This window comes from Manis javanica, chromosome 4 (assembly GCF_040802235.1).
Source record: "Manis javanica isolate MJ-LG chromosome 4, MJ_LKY, whole genome shotgun sequence".
NCBI lineage: Eukaryota > Metazoa > Chordata > Mammalia > Pholidota > Manidae > Manis > Manis javanica.
Genome location: NC_133159.1, coordinates 143,944,907 through 143,961,603, shown reverse-complemented (window position 1 = coordinate 143,961,603; position 16,697 = coordinate 143,944,907). Strand labels below are relative to the sequence as shown.

The 16,697-nt window shown below is 48.1% G+C and overlaps 1 protein-coding gene across 4 annotated transcripts in view; it reads right to left on the bottom strand.

The window, feature by feature from the left end:
• HNF1B (HNF1 homeobox B) overlaps positions 1 to 16,697 on the bottom strand; it is a 50,273-nt gene that overhangs the window by 21,172 nt on the left and 12,404 nt on the right. The gene's annotated exons all lie outside the window — the stretch shown is intronic.

The following is a 16,697-nucleotide window of genomic DNA, read 5'->3' as shown; positions in this document are numbered from 1 at the left end:
GTGGCTTGATGTGTGCCCTGTGGGCTACTTCTGTTGGTTGTTTTTCTCATCCTTGGATTCAAGGGGCTGCTAGTGGGGGTGGTGTTGGCAGTGGGACAGCACTGGATTTCAGTAGTTATTGGTCTGGGGCACTACATTTTGGGAGGAACAGGAACTATGAAGTGAAAAAGAAGAAAGGCTTCTATGTCTTCAAATCAACACCCCCTGCCCAGCCCTGTCCATCTCCCTGTGCACCTATCTGTAGCCCCCTATGCCTCCTACTTACCACCCTCTACTCCATCCCATTGGAATATATTAGGTCCTTTTTCTCCACTCACATTTGCCACTGGGTTCCCAGCAGGATGCTTCCAACAGCTCACAGTGTTGTTATATAGAAGAAGAAAGATCTGAACTTTGCGAGCTCAGAAGGCAAAGCTACGTCCAATGGAAAAGAGGGAGGAAGATTTTAAATCAATAAAAAGAAGAATTTTCTAACAAGGCAAGACGGTGAGAAGACTGTGGGCCCTGGAGTTGGACAAACTCATGCTCACATCCTGACTTTGCTCTTAACAGCTTGGTGATCTTGGGAAAATGACTTCTCTCTCTGCCTCAGTTTCCTCTTGTAAAATGGAGAAACTGTTGTCTTCACAGGGGCTATTTTTTTATTAGAGGCAATATCTATAAAGCTCCTAGCATAATGCTAAATAAACAGCAACTCTGCATGGGGAGGGGGCTGGTGTGGGGATGGACCCCAAGATATTTGCCTGAAGACTAGAATTCTAGACAGCTTAGTGCAGATTCCAAGTACTGGATGGAACTACTTTCCCATGGAGAATAGTTCTCAAAGAATCCTGCTCTGATGGACCCACCGATGCTTTGCCCTGGAAGCAATTTGGGAGAGTGGTCTGGCCCCTGCCCTCTTGTTCTGTCCTTTTAGAGGAACTGGACTTCACCCTGTTTTTCTCCTGCCCTTTCTGACTCCCTGACCAGCTATTTACCTCCCCAAGATGCCCTGCTCCTGAGAGAGTGGTGATAACGCTGGGAGTTGGGTATGTTTTCACCTCCCAGCCTGTCCCCATCATCGATTCAGTCTCAAGTCAAACAGACTCCAGTTTTGGCTTATTTAATTTGGCTGCAGGAAGAGGGCCAGCCCTCTGATGATCAAATATGGGTCGTGGGGAGTCTTCTCCCCTACCACAGGCTACATAATTATTTATTTAAAAATAATTAACCAAGGATATCTGTAGGAAACAAAAGACTTCTTTACGGGGGAGCCTGGCAGGAGAGAGTCAAGAGCTATTTGTTAGAATCCAGGCAGTGTAGCCCAAGGCTGCCGAGGTTTTCAAACATTGTTTTCTCCCCCAGCAGAACTTCAATATATGAGCCAAATAAGGGTGCAGCTGCTCTGTTTAAAGACAGATGGGCCTAGACCTCTGCACCTTCCTTTAGAGACCACTGGCTGGGGGACACCACCTGGCTGGAGTTAGGGGATCCCCGTTGGATCTCAGCTCTGCCCTCAACGCACTGGGTGACCTGCAGCCTCCTCACCTTGAAGCCAGAGGACTGCCTGCGGCAGGGTGGGGCCGTTATCCTGGGTAGCCTGGCAGGAAGGTGGTGCTCATCGGCTCCAGGTACACCTGTAACCTTTCCCACTGATGCTCCTCTCTCCAGGAGTTGGGCAATCACTCTGGAGCCTCAGCTACCCTTCTTAAATGGGGGTGTGGAGGGAGGGGGTGTATCACAAGGTATCTCCTGGCGACATACCAGAAATAGGTGTTCTTATTAGAGGAAGGATAGGCCAGGTCCTTATGTATTTCACAAACTCAGAAGAGTGCTTGAATGGAGAACAGAAGTGGAGTAGGCTCCACAGCCTGGCGACCCAATTTTAAATTCTGACTCTGCCATGTGTTAGCTGTGTGACTCTGGGGAGCTTAACCTTCTGAGCTTCTGTTTCTTTATTGTTAAAAATCTCCACCTCTTAGGTCATTGGGAAGAAGACCAAATGAGTTAATGGATGTGAGAGTACTCAAACCATGTTTGGTACATAAGTTGCTCAAGACACATCAATTCCTCCTACATTTGGACTATCTTTCTCTGAAAGACATTTTTAGGAAGGCTGATGTTCATAAAACTTTACTGAGCACCTATCACATGCCAGGTCCTGTGCTAGGGAGCCTGTGTTAAGGTGTGGAATGGCATCTTCCCTTTTTCCTTTACCATTGCAAACTTTAAAAAAAAAAATGAATCTAAGACAAGGGCTCTGATTTAATGTTGACTGGCCAAAGATTCCAGGTTAATAGCCACAGGAAAGTTTCACAGGAAAAATGATAATGCCAAAAGGTGTCTATGCGCCTTCCTCTCACTTCCGGCTCAAGTCACTAAGTGGCCGTGTCATCATCACCAACCCTATGAACAGAGGCATCCTAGCTGGAACTGAGAAACATCCCTGAGGCCCAGGTGAGGAGGTGATCGACTTTCACCTGTTCCCAGGCCTCAGTCTCATGGGTGCTGGGCCATTTCTGAATCTCCAAGAGCATGTGAGAGGGAGACAAATGATTTGGTTTCCATCCAGTATGGCTAGAAGTGTCATACATGCAAGAAGCCCCATTCCAGAAAGTCGGCATCTCCATGAGCTGCCTTCTGCATCAGCACCCAGCACATCAGCCTGCTGCAGCTCGGGATTTCTTTCTAAAACAAAGTCATACCATATGTCCTGTTTGGAAACCTGCAGTAGCTCTTCACTGCCTTCTGGAAAAGTCCCAATACCTATGACTGGCAGAACTGGACCTCTATGACTCCATCTGGCCTTACTGGCCACACCCCTCACCACATCCCATGCAGCCACGTCAGGGCACCAGCCATTATGCACACAGGCCCGCCATATCCTACATCTGTGCCTTTGCTTATGCTGTTCCCTCTGCCTGGACAGCTCCTCCCTTCTTCTCCATGTCACATCCTGTAAGGGGGCTAAGTGTCACCCTCCTCCATGAAGTTCTCCGTGATTCATTGTGACAGTTATCTGCTGTGCCCTTTTGTATTTTACAGGCAGTGGAGACTCTTCCAGCTGGAGTCGGTCACCTTGTACTATATGCTGATGCTATGTTTACTTCTCTTTCCTTCTGAAGGAAAAGGTGGCTTTTATTGTGCTTGCATCGTCAGAGCCTAGCAGAGGGCCTGGAACTGTGATATTTGCTGAATGAAGGAATGAGCCTCAGCTGCTTTGGGTATACATGCCGCAGAACAAGGGAGCATCCACTCTGGCAGGAGAAAATAGAGTCAGTTCTGCCATAACGTTGGTCTTGAAAGTGCAGATCCCTTCCACTTCTATTGATTTATTAGGGAATAATTTGAATGAACATGAGTTTCACACTTAAGGTATTTGGAAATCTGCACCCAGCCACGTGGAGCAACACAGGAAAACACTAAATGCACTTGTGCACACACACGTGAACACATGCCTACACACACACACACACACACATACCTTCAGACATCTACCTGCTAACATCTACCATCAGTTCACTGCATTTGCTATTAAGCCACATCCATCCATGTCTGGAATTACAACTTTCCTTCTGATTTCAGACAACCCTTCATCCACCACTTCATAATAACTCAAAAGCTTTAACTCTCCAGCCCCCACTTCACAGGGAAACTTCAGGACTTTTCAAGGTAAAGTGCCATATTTATTGTCGCATGGCATTTATGTATTTCCTAACCATTTATTGGGTGTAAAACTCTGCTGATGTTTTTATTAGATTCTAATCTTTTAAAAAAATGTCACTGAAGAAGTTTTCGAGTAGTGTATCCTTAATCCCATTTTTTCTTGTCCCATAAGCCCTGTAGTTTTTATTGCATGACTTTGCAAAGCATGGTGGTTTTTATGATGTGAATGTCAAGATCTATAGAAGTGGCTGTGCACCTGTGTTCAAGGACAAACACAACTGCCTTACAGGAGGACCCCAGAGAGGAAACTGCTCAGGGTGAAATTAACCACATAGACTTTCCAGAAACCTGTGCTTCAGGGGTTTAGCACTATAGCCCAGAAAGTCCTGGGTATCTAATTCAGCTCTCTAAGAATGTCTAAAAACAGTTGAGACCCAATTCCACAATTCCAGAAATCAACAGCACACCAGTGTATAGACACTTTAAACTAGTCCTTTCTGTCTCTCTGTCTTGGTGTCTTGGGCTGGTCAACTTTTGAGCCTTGGCATTTTTATCTATAAAATGGGCTTATAGACCTCCCTTTCTTAGAAGCCAAAATGATGAATGAATAAAATAAGATTAGCAATGAACTGGGTTTTCCTGAGAGAGAAAACGCAGGGCAAATAGAGGAGCAATGTCAGCAGGGAAACATGGCTAGCATTGCTTTTAGTAAGAAGAGAAGAGGGAGGTGGGCCCTCCTGGGCAATGTGAGGCTCAGCTTGCTCATGTAGTCTTTGGCACTAAAGCCTGAGAGTCCCTTTCACTGGGGTCTGCCAGCAGCACCCAAAATCTGATGGGATGCCTTTCACCCCTGACAACTTCCTATCCCTGATAATGCAGGAATGCTCCTCTGGCTGGTGGACCTCTGCCAGCACAAGTGAGCGTCCCAGCCACCAACAGAGTAAACATTACACAACTAGCCCGGGCTCTGTCACACACATTCTTCCCCTGTGTTTCTAACCTCATGCAGAGCACAGCCCAACCCTGTTAGGTCTGGAAACTGGGAATTTAAACTCACACAGAAGGGAGTGTGCAAAGAAGAAAGCGCTCCCGAAAGGAAACAACCATGTCCATCAATTCTGAGCAGACAGAGCTGTCTTTCTTACGAAGTCAAGATGTAGGGCTGAGAGGGGCCAGGAGGAATCCGGCCAGTCTTGATGGGCCTAGTACTGCATCCTTAGAAATCTGCGCCCTGCCCCCCCTCCCAAACAGCAGTCACTTGCTTGAGGAAAGAGGCTGAGACACAAATGATTCAGCCCAGTGAACTTCTGAGACACTCATTTGGGATCAAAAAACATGAACAATTCCCCAGCTTGAAACTCGGACCTCCACAAACGACAGCTTTCCAATGAGCACTGCTGCCTCAGTTTCCTCATTGGTAACACAGGACTATCGCCAGTTCTTACTAACATTTCCTCCTCTCGGAGGATAAAGATTAACGTTTGCCAAAGAATTTAGGAGATTCAAAATCTGAAAGCTTGGGAGGAAAAAGCTGATGTGGGATGAAAGCAATTTAAACACTGGGCTAGTTTCAATTCCAGATTTCTTTCTACCTGCGGTGGCTTAGTTAGAAGTCCAATTCATAAGAGGAGAAACACAGACAGGCCTGTGGGGATGGTAAACATTCTTGAACTCAAGGAGTAAAAGTTGAGTGATACTTAAGGGAAGCCCACCAACTGGTTTTCTTATGAAAATCAAAGCAAATGTAACCAAGAAAAGAAAAAAAAAAGTCTTCCATCAAAAGCATCTTGGCTGAGAACAGAAACTAATGTGCATAGTGCTCCTGAGAAAACTGCACATGTGGGGAGGTGCAATGCAAGCTCCACCTGGGCCACCATGCCGGGTCCTTACCAGAGAGACAGTTTCTGCAGGCAAATATCACACGGTTTGCAATGAGCACTTCTGCCTGCAGGTGAAGGAAACCGGGCTGCACTGGAGAACTGGAGAAATCCTTATACACCTGAGTGTTTTATGCAGCCTGCCTCTCAGTATGTCACAGATGCTCATTTGACAGAGTAGAAAGCTGAGGTTTAAGGAGGACAAGGTCATTTTCATGACCTCTTATTAAGGGTCTCCCAGCAAGTCAGTGGTGTTCTGAAGGTGACCTTTCTCCCTCTTCCCCCTAAGGCCCCAGATTGACTCCAGGTATGTTGAGCCTTCCATTATGACCCACAAATAGTTTGAAATTATTTTGTTGACTTGTTTCTTGGCTACATCTTTCACTGGAATGTAAGCCCAATAAAGGCAGGACCTTGTCTCTCTTCTCCGTTGTCTCTAGCACCTTGCACAGAGTCTAGCCTGTGTTAGGTATGCAAAAAGTATTTGTTGAATGAGTAACTGATGAATGAATGACCTACACTTCGAATTGGCTGGAGGGCTGCACACTCCCTTCAGAATATCAAGTTGAATGGTGGAGAAGTAACAGTGGTATACACTTATCCTCTAAGTGTACTAAGATACACTTATCACCTGTTTTTTCTGAAGTTAGCAGGATGCACACATTTTAAAGAAGGAAGAAGGGGGACTGAGAGAGGAGAAAAAGTGCTTAAAACAATCAAAATAGAAATAGTGTTGACACATTTGGGCCATTTCATGTTTTGAGGCCAGAGGTGGGTGTGCTGGGGAGTGAGCACGGTGCAGCAGGACTTCCTTTCATGCCTGAGATCTTGGACAGGACTTTATCTAGTGCAAAAAGGGTCAGTGGGGTGCCTGTGGGGAACCTACCTGTTCCTTACTTCCTGAGGCCCAAGAATAACTCCCATTACCTAGGATGCTTTCAGGGAGATGGGAATGGGTGCATCCACTAGCACAGGCTGACCGTTTCCAAAGGTTTGGGGCTATGGATGGGAACCCCAAGTTTACTCTCACCATTAGAACCCAACTGTGGGCTCTTTGGGTTATTTGAAGAAAGGATCAATTAATGGGGATTCACTATGGTAACATGAGTAACTTTACCTTTTTCTCCAACGGAAGCTAGGGTGAAACTAAGAAGGGTTAATGGTGGACATCATTAGGCCTAGGGGCTGCGGGGACAGACAGAGCCCCACTGCAGTCTGGCTCCTGGGGTCTCTTTTCTGAGAGGCTGCCATTGCAGGCAGGGCTAATGTGGCTGCAACAAAGGGCCCAGGCTTGGCTGACGAGGACAGTGATGATGCTTCTAGTGGGTCTGGACAGCAGGGGAAGGCCATAAAACCATCATCAGACTTAGCCACTGGGTGTCCACACAAAAGTAAGGTCCTATAAACAGACATCTGTACTGTGACTGAAGGGCTAATAAAATTGCCTTAGAAAAGAGAGGGTTTCCACTGTGACCTATTCATAAGCAGGGCCCTACTGGGAAATGATACCCAGGGAGAAGATCGTTTGAGGCCTGGCAAGTGTCAGAGTGGCTTCGTTACGGGTGTTTGCCTAGCCAGAGCCCAGACCCTTCAGCGTCGTTGCTGAGGACAGCTCCATCAGCACCATTACCATCATCATCATCACCATCATCCTGACAGATGGCCACTGGCCACTGGCTCGTGGATGCTGGTCCCCAGGAGCACCGGCATTGGGCACTGAGACTTTGGAAGGCAGCTGATTACTGGCTTCCGCTGAAGGGGAGCATCAGTGCTCAGGGAACACCTGCAGAGAACTGGTGGCTGCCTGGGGCTGGAATGTCTCCTTTCTGTTTCTCCAGATGACTCTGATTCACAGAATCCAGTCCCTTTTCCAGACCTCAGTTCACACACACAAACTCAGAAAGAGGTCTCTCTAGCTCTTTTATTGTCCAAAGGATGCTGATTAAGAGATTATAAAAGGAACTGATCTAGTGGAACATTAAACTAGCTAGTAGAACTAAAGTTCATAGACTAGACTAAACTAGGAAACTGAACTAGTAGAAACTAAACTAGTAGAATATTAGGGAGAAAAAGGAATAATATGTTCTTTGAAAACTTCCTGGTAGCATTTAATATTGAGGGTGTGTGTGTGTGTGTGTGTGTGTGTGTGAACTGTAGTCTCTGGTTAAGCAGTACTAATGGAGGTAGAGCTGGACAACATTGTTTCTGGAAGAGGGAAAACATGTTTTAAATAAATTATACATACATTATGTAAAATGAAATGAATTCCACACTCAATTTAACTCTAAAACTGAGTAACAGATTACAAAACAGGGAGTTTATGCATCAAGCTTTTGGACAGGAAGCCCTCTATAATAGACACATTCATTCCACAAATCCATGGGATGTCTGCCATGTGCCAGGCACAGGGCTAATGACTGGAGATGCAGTGGTGAAGAAAGCCAGGTCAGGCTCAGATGCTGGGACAGCACCCAATTCTACTACATGGAACACATACATGGTGAACTTGATTTTTAAAGACTTTGGGGAATACCTTCTTCACCGTGAGAATAAGACTTCTGGTGAACTTGGTTTGTTTCATTTCCTTTAATAGGTAGGGATGCAAACCCTATACTTAACCTGGCAGTAAGAGTCTCAAAAAGAAAGAAGAGAAGGCTCATTTCTGTTTCTATTCGCAAAACATCTGTTATAAAACCTCTTAACCACCTACTTTGTGCACACCTTGCAAACTGGGAGATGTTGTTCAGAGGTTTTCCACCCTTGCTGAACAAGAACTCATTGGATTTCATTGCCAACCCAGCCCAACAGGTGCTGACCAGAAAGAGTGTTGGGCAGGGCCAGAAGGCACAGGCGTGCAGGCGGCTGCCACTCAAAGACCCTGAAAGTGTTAACCTCCAGCAGTTAGAGGTGTCTCGTTTATACCCATTATAAATCTGTTTATTGTGACTAGCCCCACCCAATCTGCTGGCGCTGTAAAGCCCTAATGGTCCCTAATAAAGGTGGAAGGCTTCTAACAGCACACAGTTCCTGAAATGGGGAAGGAGTGAGGGAGGGAGACAGATGACAAGCTTCACAGTAAAATATCACACAAGCAGACCTCCCTCTGCTCCCTCAAGCCACAGAGTCCTGGGCCGCAAGAACTGATGCTACACAAAATCTCCAAATAACAACCTGTCAGAGCCGAAAGCTTCACCACCTTCATTTGCCAGAATCCTCGAGAAGGTAATCCTCGAGGTAATCCCTGCTCATCAGTGGCTCAGGCCTCAGAATCCTAGTCCAGGGCCCCTCACCCCAGCTGCCTCACCTTTCCTAGTTCAGCAAGAGGCTGTCAGGATGAGCATCAACCCCTTCAGAATCCTCCTGCTCCATCTAGCCTAGGGATGTCCCGGGCAGTACATCCAAATCTCTTAGGGAGTTTGTCAAAACTTTTCATGCCCGACCCCCAACACAAATTCTGATTTTAAAAGGTGTGGGTTGGGGAGTCATGGGAATTTTTTAATGAGTCCCCCAGACACCTTTTATGTGGCCTGGGAAAGGAATTCGTGGACCACAGATCTTGCCAATGCTTGTGTTTCATTTTTTTGATGTCCCAAATGACATGCAGGGTTCATGAAAAGGGAACCTTCCAGACTGAAACTGCAAACCACACTCTTGTCAAGAACCCAGGAAGATTCAAATCCCTGAGGGTTCCTGAACCAACCCAGTAACACCTTCCTTGTCTAGCACTGGGTGCCGTTCATCATATGTAAGGCGCACAATGGTCCTAAGAAGATAGGTTTGATGGGCCCTAGTTTATAGCTGAAGAAACTGAGGCCCAAAGAGACTAAGTAACTTGTTTGAGGCCACCCTACCAGATAATGACAGAACCATAATCCAAGCCCAAGCCTGTTTGGGTGCTACACCTTGTTACCCAGACACACCCATCTGAGTGTGGTCCTAACAAGAGACTGCCTATAACTAGCTTGCACTGGGGGATATAGACTTCCCTTGGGAAGGTCATTAAATGCTAAAGATCGGCTGCATGGTGTTCCTCCAGCGTGGGAAGGACATGTCAAGTACGTGTCCTGAGAAACTTGGCTTTTGACTTCCTGAAAGCATTAGAGAGACTGAGCCTCACTGGTTGAACTGCTCAGAGGCTGAACTCCCACTAATGTACTTTTTTGGGGGCTGCTGAAACCAGAGCAGAGGGCAATGAGAAGGTATCTTAAGCAGACACATGCTCACAGGTTGAGGGAAGTGGCTTCTAGAAAATCAGCCTTCTGCAGTTTCTGCAACTTCCCATCCTCACTATAGGACTGTGTCCACCCTCTCCTTACCGCTCTTTCACCTGAACGTTGGGGGAGCTTCCCCCCTAAGAACAAAGGCCACTAGGCTTCTCAGATTTGGCTTCTACCTGGAAAGTACCACATCACCTCTAATTAGCAGGTTCCCAGGGCTAATTACTATCAAGCAGGGTACTCATGCCTGTTTTAATTAAAGGAGGAAAAATGCCCTATTAGGTACAGGAAATTCAGGGTCATTTTATGAACCTGACCTCCTGCTACATGGTCATGAGCCGCTGGACCCACACCATAATCCGTGGTGCTCCCCACCTTTCCCTTGTTGTTTAGTGTATTTGCAGCAAATGCCTTTTGGATGTCATGGAGCAGGCCTTGGGAGAACAAGAAATTATCTCATTCAGGGTGCTACAAGAAGCCACCCTGAGTCTGCTGCAGACACCAAGATGAGTATCTAGCTGAAAATTCTCTAAAAATCAGGATTGAAAGAAACCTCCAGGAGGGACAAAGGGAAAGAGGGGAAAAAACAAACAAATTAAAAAAATAAGCCTCTTCAAGGAATAGAAATAGCTACCATTTATGAGAGCCTGCTATGTCTAAGGTGCTTTACATGTATTATCTCATTTAATCCTTCCAGTATCTGCATGAGTAGGTGTCCCCATTGAACACATTGAGAAACTGAGGCTCAGAGATCGCAGAAACTTGCCCAGAATCACAGAGCTAATAAAGGGCCAAGTAAAGGTTCGAATTCAGGTCTGCCTACATAGCCCATGATTTTATTGCCACAACCACTGGATACATAAAAGCATTTCTGCAGAGTATCTTCAGTGTATCTTAAATGCTGGAGTTGCTGATGGTTGGGCATCTATGGCACAGCCTAGGCATTGGGATTTTTAGAAGCTCCCCACTTGCTTCTAAAGTGTGGCAAGGTTTAGGAACCACTGTCACAGAACGGGGGTCAGCAAACTGCGTTCTGCAGGCCAAAACAGCCTGTGTTTGTATGACCCATGAGCTCTGAATGGTTTTTACATTTTTAAATGGCTGAAAAAGAAATCAAAAGCATGTTTTGTCACATGTGAAAATTATCATTAATTCAAATTTCAATCCCCATAAATAGATTTATTGGAAGGCAGTCAGGTTCCTTCCTTTACCAATGGTCCATGGCTGCTTTACTCTACAAAGGCAGAGGTGAATAACTGTGAAAAGAGATAGTATGGTTGGAAAAGCCTAAAATATTATCAGGCTCTTACAGAAAAAGTTTTCCAATTCCTGTACTAGAGTTCTTATGAACTGCTAAGATGATATTCATTTCATACATAACCATACACACACACACACACACACACACACACACACACCCATTTGTGTTCTACTTCTCTTTGAAAAGGAGATAGAAGCATAAGGCCAGATCTGTGACTTTGCATCAAGCAGTTAAGCTTCAAAGACCCTTCCTTGCACACATTTCTGCCCCTCTCTGCACTTTTGGTGCTTAATTCTCTCCAAATTCCTGTCAGTTCCCATCAAACCTTCAACAAATAGATTCCAAGGGCACTTCTGTAACCTGCAGGCTGGGGCTATCTGCTTGCAGGCAGCTTCCTTCCTCCTCAGAGCTGACTGGAGGCAACAAGGAGTCCTTGAATCCTCTAAGGGTCCTTCAGGGGGATTAGGCATGGCCAACAGGGCTGCCTACAGCGACAGGACTTCAGGATCTCCTGGCCCCTATAGCAGGGGCCACAGCCCCACCAGTACAGCAGATGGGTTTCTTTGTATGCAGCCTGGGGTTGGGGTTGGTCCACTATCAGGGGGAGGTTGCCAGCAGAATGCTCTGAAGGCTGGGCCTCTTAATCTCATTAATATCCCGATTGTCTTCCCCAATCTTGAGGCAGCCGATGGGGTGGTACCACAGATAAAATGACCTTCAAATTTAACAGATAAAATGGCAGTCAGATAAAAGTCCCTACAAAGAACATTGGAGCCATGCCCACCAGTGAACTCCAAGTCAGTATAAGAATGTTTCCTAAAATAGCAGATGCCCAGGCAGGATGTGCTTCTCTTCTGAACTGAAATAATCTACTACTTAGGGACCCTGGGGCTTTTTTACTGTGGGGACCTTTGTCGGGGAGATGAATATTTTTACAACTGCCCTCATAAACCCCCTTCCCTTATCTGCTGCCCAGGGAGGGGGCGGAGCTCCAGAGGTGAGCTGAGGTGTCTGCCCTGTCTCAGAAGCCCCATTAAGTTGTTAAGGCATTTAATGCCCCAGACAGTGCCGAATGCAAGGGCAGTTCAAATCCCCACCCAGATGTGGAAGGGGTTGTGAGAGAAGGGCTTTGATTTCTTCCCTGGGCAGGGTGCAGAAGCCATCTTGGTCAGGGGCAACAGACGTCAGGGGGAGAAGCAGTAAGCCAGCCAGATGGGGAAACCCCTACCCTTACCCCACCTCCCTGGCCGTGCTCTCCCAAAGCTTCTCTGCCATTCAGGTGGCAGCCACAAGAATGTGGGAGAAGAAGGAACTGCAGGGGAAGGAACATTGTGTGTGTGTGTGTGTGTGTGTGTTGGTTTTTGTGCCTAGCAAGTTCTTAGCATCTGCAAAACACAGAGAGATGGTCAGTGTGTAAGAGTTCAAAACTTGTCTCTGCCACTTACTGACTATATGAACTTAGGCAAGTTACTTACATTCTAAATACCTCACCTTCCTTGACTGTAAAATAGGGGCAAGTATCCAGATTGTTTCCACCCTGCAAAGTTGTTGAGAGGACTAACTCAGATGATGCATTTGGTGCTCAGCCCAGGGCCTAGTACCCATGAAGTGCTCAAACACCAACTGCTATAATCATTTACGTTTAGTGACAACCCCACCACTGGTCAATTTCAAGACTTCCTTGGGTCCTACAGGTATCAGTGTCAGGGAAAACAGCAACCACACAGTTATCCCGGCCCAAAGTCTGGTTTGTCTAAGACCCAGGGTTAGATTCTTGTGGATGACATGGGAGGTGATGTGGAAGGGGATGAGGGGGAGGCAGGAAGTAGGATCTTCTGGTTTTCAAGCTCTGCTCTGACCATCAGGGCACCCAAGTCCCCTGGGCTTAGACATGAAGGAGTAGAGCTTAGAGGGAGGGAGGAGGAAGCATCCACAGAAGTCAGTGTGTCCTCTTAGGTAAAGAGGGTATCTGTGGGTTATCCTGGAGGGGCTTCTTCTAGCCTCTGTGCCTCACTTTCTTTCCAGGAGAATGAGCCCCAATCTCCTTCTCGAAAGGTGGTGCAAGAGTGAGGACATTGTGTGTGGCGTGAATGAAGGCTGATGGAGACCTCCTGCCCCTGCCCTGCTGTCACAAGGCGGCCAGGTAGCTTGCCACAGACTGGAGCACAGGCTACAGTGAGCAAGGCCAACACAGATCGTGCAGGCGGATCCCATGGCTTGGGCCAAGGCTAGCCCAGCTTGCATCCCATGCCAACTTCCTCCTCCTCCTTGAGCCAATCAATACAAGCACCAGTCTCCAACCAGTCCTTTTCCTTGCCACAGCCCTGCTCTCTGACCTTTTGGGGGCCTTTCTCTTGATTCTGCTCCAGAATGGAGGTAGGGGCCATCACTCCGGGTCTGCTCAATAGCCTCAGAATGGGCTGTCATGGGGCCTATAACCAGAGACAGCTCCTGCTGGCGAGAGCTGGAATGGGGGGCACCAGATAAAGGCCTTCCAGGCTGAAGATAAATGGCTGCCTGCAGCCTGCTACAGTAACATCAGGCCCCCAAGAAGAGCAAACAAAGGGTGCCCCTGTGACACTCACTGGAAAGATGAAGGCTCATCAGTGGCAGCCAGGCTGGTTCAAAGCCCTAACTTAATTGTCAATTAAGCATGCATAAGGGAGACAAAGCTGTGACAGCCCTGGGCTGCATGCTGGTGTGTGATTGTAAAGCCGGGAGGAGCAACGCTGCAAACAGCTGATTCTGCTGACAGTGTGTTTGTTGGCACCTTGTAACCAATCAGCCGCTGACAGAAGCAAAGTGCTCCTCCTGCCTCTCCTATTGTGCCGGACATTCCAGGACCAGGGTCACACTGTGGTCACTGTGGGCAAGTGGGCCACAACGCAGTAAGCGTGCCTGGGAGGGAAGGAGCTCAGTTAGAAAAGGGATGCTCTCCTCTCCAGGAAGAAGGTTCAAGAAAAGACTTGCCTCAAGGGTGCCTCCAGTCCTCCAGCTCAGATGTGGGTGTTCTGTTCGGAGGAAAGAGAGGGGAGGGAGTGTGGTGCGGGACTAGGACCTGTCTCCCCAGTGCAGTTCCTAGGGTTGCTAGTGCCACCTCTGGATGCTGGTTTCTCCTGGCCCCCACAGAGCCCTTTTGGCATTCTGTGTCTGGTTACATTTTAGGCTTGGTTAGAGGCCATATACCTTGGTTCTGGAATGCGTGATGGGAAGAGCACAGGGAGACTGCAGACCTAAGTCTCCCCTGAGTGCTGGGCACCAGCCTGCTGGCTGCTTAGCCCTGGGGGCATTCCCTAGGAGCCCACCACAGCTCCTGAGAGGAGGATACAGGACCTCAGCATCTTGCACCGCAGGCACCAGCCCAGTGGCCACCTCCATTTCGAGACCCAGGGCCTGGGCACATCTTGCTGCCTCTTAGAAATAATGTCCCAGTGTATGAAATTTAAAAGGAAGTTAGATTTCTGTTACCTGTCAGTTCTTTCCACTGCTGTTTGTTTAGCCCTCTGCAACATTAAGATCAACGGTCACAGTAGTTATGGTTTATTGGGAAAGATGGTGTGTATACATTCTCTCATTTGTCCTCACATGGACCCTATGAGGTAGGTACTATTTCTCTATTTTATACACAGGAAACTCAGACTCAGAGAAGTTATATGAACTGGCCACACTGCAGTTATAGGAATTAACCTGGCTGGTTAGATCCAGGATTCAAAACTAAGTCCAGAGAACCTGGGCCTGGACAAGGACTGTCCTGATGAACCCTGAGTGGAAATTTAGGTGGGAAAGGCAGCCACTGAAAATAAATAGTATCCCATAATTATTGCTATGTAAATAGCTCTCATGAAGCCCCAAAGATAATCTTGATACGCCACACTGGCACAAGTCTTCCCAACCAGACAATAAGCTCCCAAGAGCAGGGCACATTTGGCTTACTCATCCCTAGCAGGGCTCTGCTCTCCATGCGTATCTGTGCTCTGGGCAAGGCCACAGTGGAGAGCCGGCAGGCCTGAGTTCTGGTCCCTGTTCTGCTACCATACTCTGTGTTACCTTGGCAAGTCCTACCTCTTTCTGGGCCTCAGTTTACTTCTTTGAAATTTATTCTACTCCTAACCCTCCATGATTTTTAAGAAGATCAAGACTTCTGGGGACCCCAGGGAATACACTCTCCCAGTGAGACATACATTCTAAGATTCTGCCCAGAGGGCTTCCTGAGCGGTACTTTCTATGCTCTCCCAACACAGGGTCCAGTTCCTGCTCCTGTTCCTCCAGCCCCAACTCTGTCTCCTGTCAGTATACAGAATGCCCAAGCTAACGACCCCATGGTGACCTCACCACAACCCCAGCTTGTCAGAAAGCTGCTGGGCCTTTGTTTGGCTTGCAGGCTCCCTGACTTTGGTGTGGAGATCACAGGTCCCATCACAATAGCCATTGTCTTCTCAATAATGCCCCTGGCCCAGCCACGCCTCCCACAGCTCCCCGATTCAACGCCGTGGATCCCGGCGGGTAGCAAGTGCTCCAGTCCTGCTCAGTGCGGGCTACATGCCATTTGCCACTGCCCTCTGTTTGCTCTGTGCCTGTGTATGGCCTAACCATCTCATCAGAGAACTACATGGGCTGGACTTTTCTTAGGACTGGCTTTTCCCAGGCTCCTGCTCTATCCTTGGCCTCCTCATACTCCTAACCAAGACCACTGTGATTGTGTGTCTGGGGCCGGGCACCAGCAAGCCTTCCCTGGACTCCCTGGCTCACCATCTCCCCTCTGTCCATTCTCAGGGCAGAATGTTTGCAGCGAGGTGTCTCCCCCTCCAAGGCCCATGGCCTGGGCTCCAACCTGGTCACCGAAGTCCGTGTGCCCTCTGAGCCCTGCTTTGCATTTCCGTAAAGGGGCTGTTAGTCTACCATCAGGTCAGTGTTCTTCTGCCCCTCAAGAGTAATCCATGCTTTCCCCCCATGTGGCCGAACCCCTCTTTTCTGGGAAGCAGATTCCAGAAGAGCCCCCAATCCTGGCCCCGGTTCCATGCTGGACAGTTGCAGGCTCTGAGATCCTTGAAGAGTTGACGCTAGGGCGGCACAGTACCAAACAAATGCTTGGCCATCCCCTCAACACTACATCCCTTCCAGATCTTGGGCCTTTCTCAGAAGAAGGGCGACCAGCAGGCAAGGTGGGGACAGGTTTAAGAACCACCCCTAAGTCAGAAATGGTGCTGCAAGCCCTTCCCCAGAGCAGGCAGGAGACCATGCCATACTCTATCTACACAGGCACGAACCATGCTCAGTAAGCACTCCAGTTCTGGGAAGCCAGCTTTCCTGGAAGAACTTAATTCCGGGGGAAGAGTGCTCACCCCCAGCCTATGCCTGACGCAGTGCTCAGTGTATAGGCACGCTTTCCCACAGTGAAGATGTATGACCCCATCCTGACAAGCCACACCCCACAGCAGAGGCATCATAACCCAGGCTGGGGCCTGGCATATAGCCGCACACAGTAGGCACTCAACCGGTTTTGGCCACCTCATCACTGCAAAGATTCCAAGTGACTGACTCCACCCTAACTCAGGTGCAGCACCAAAGCCAAGGAGCAGAGACTGCCAATAGAATGGTCCTTCCCCAGAGGCCCCTGGGCTCCTCCTGCAGGGACCAGACAGGGCCCTGGGGTGGGATACGGGCAGGGGATGGGGTGACCCTGCTTGCAGTTTGCAT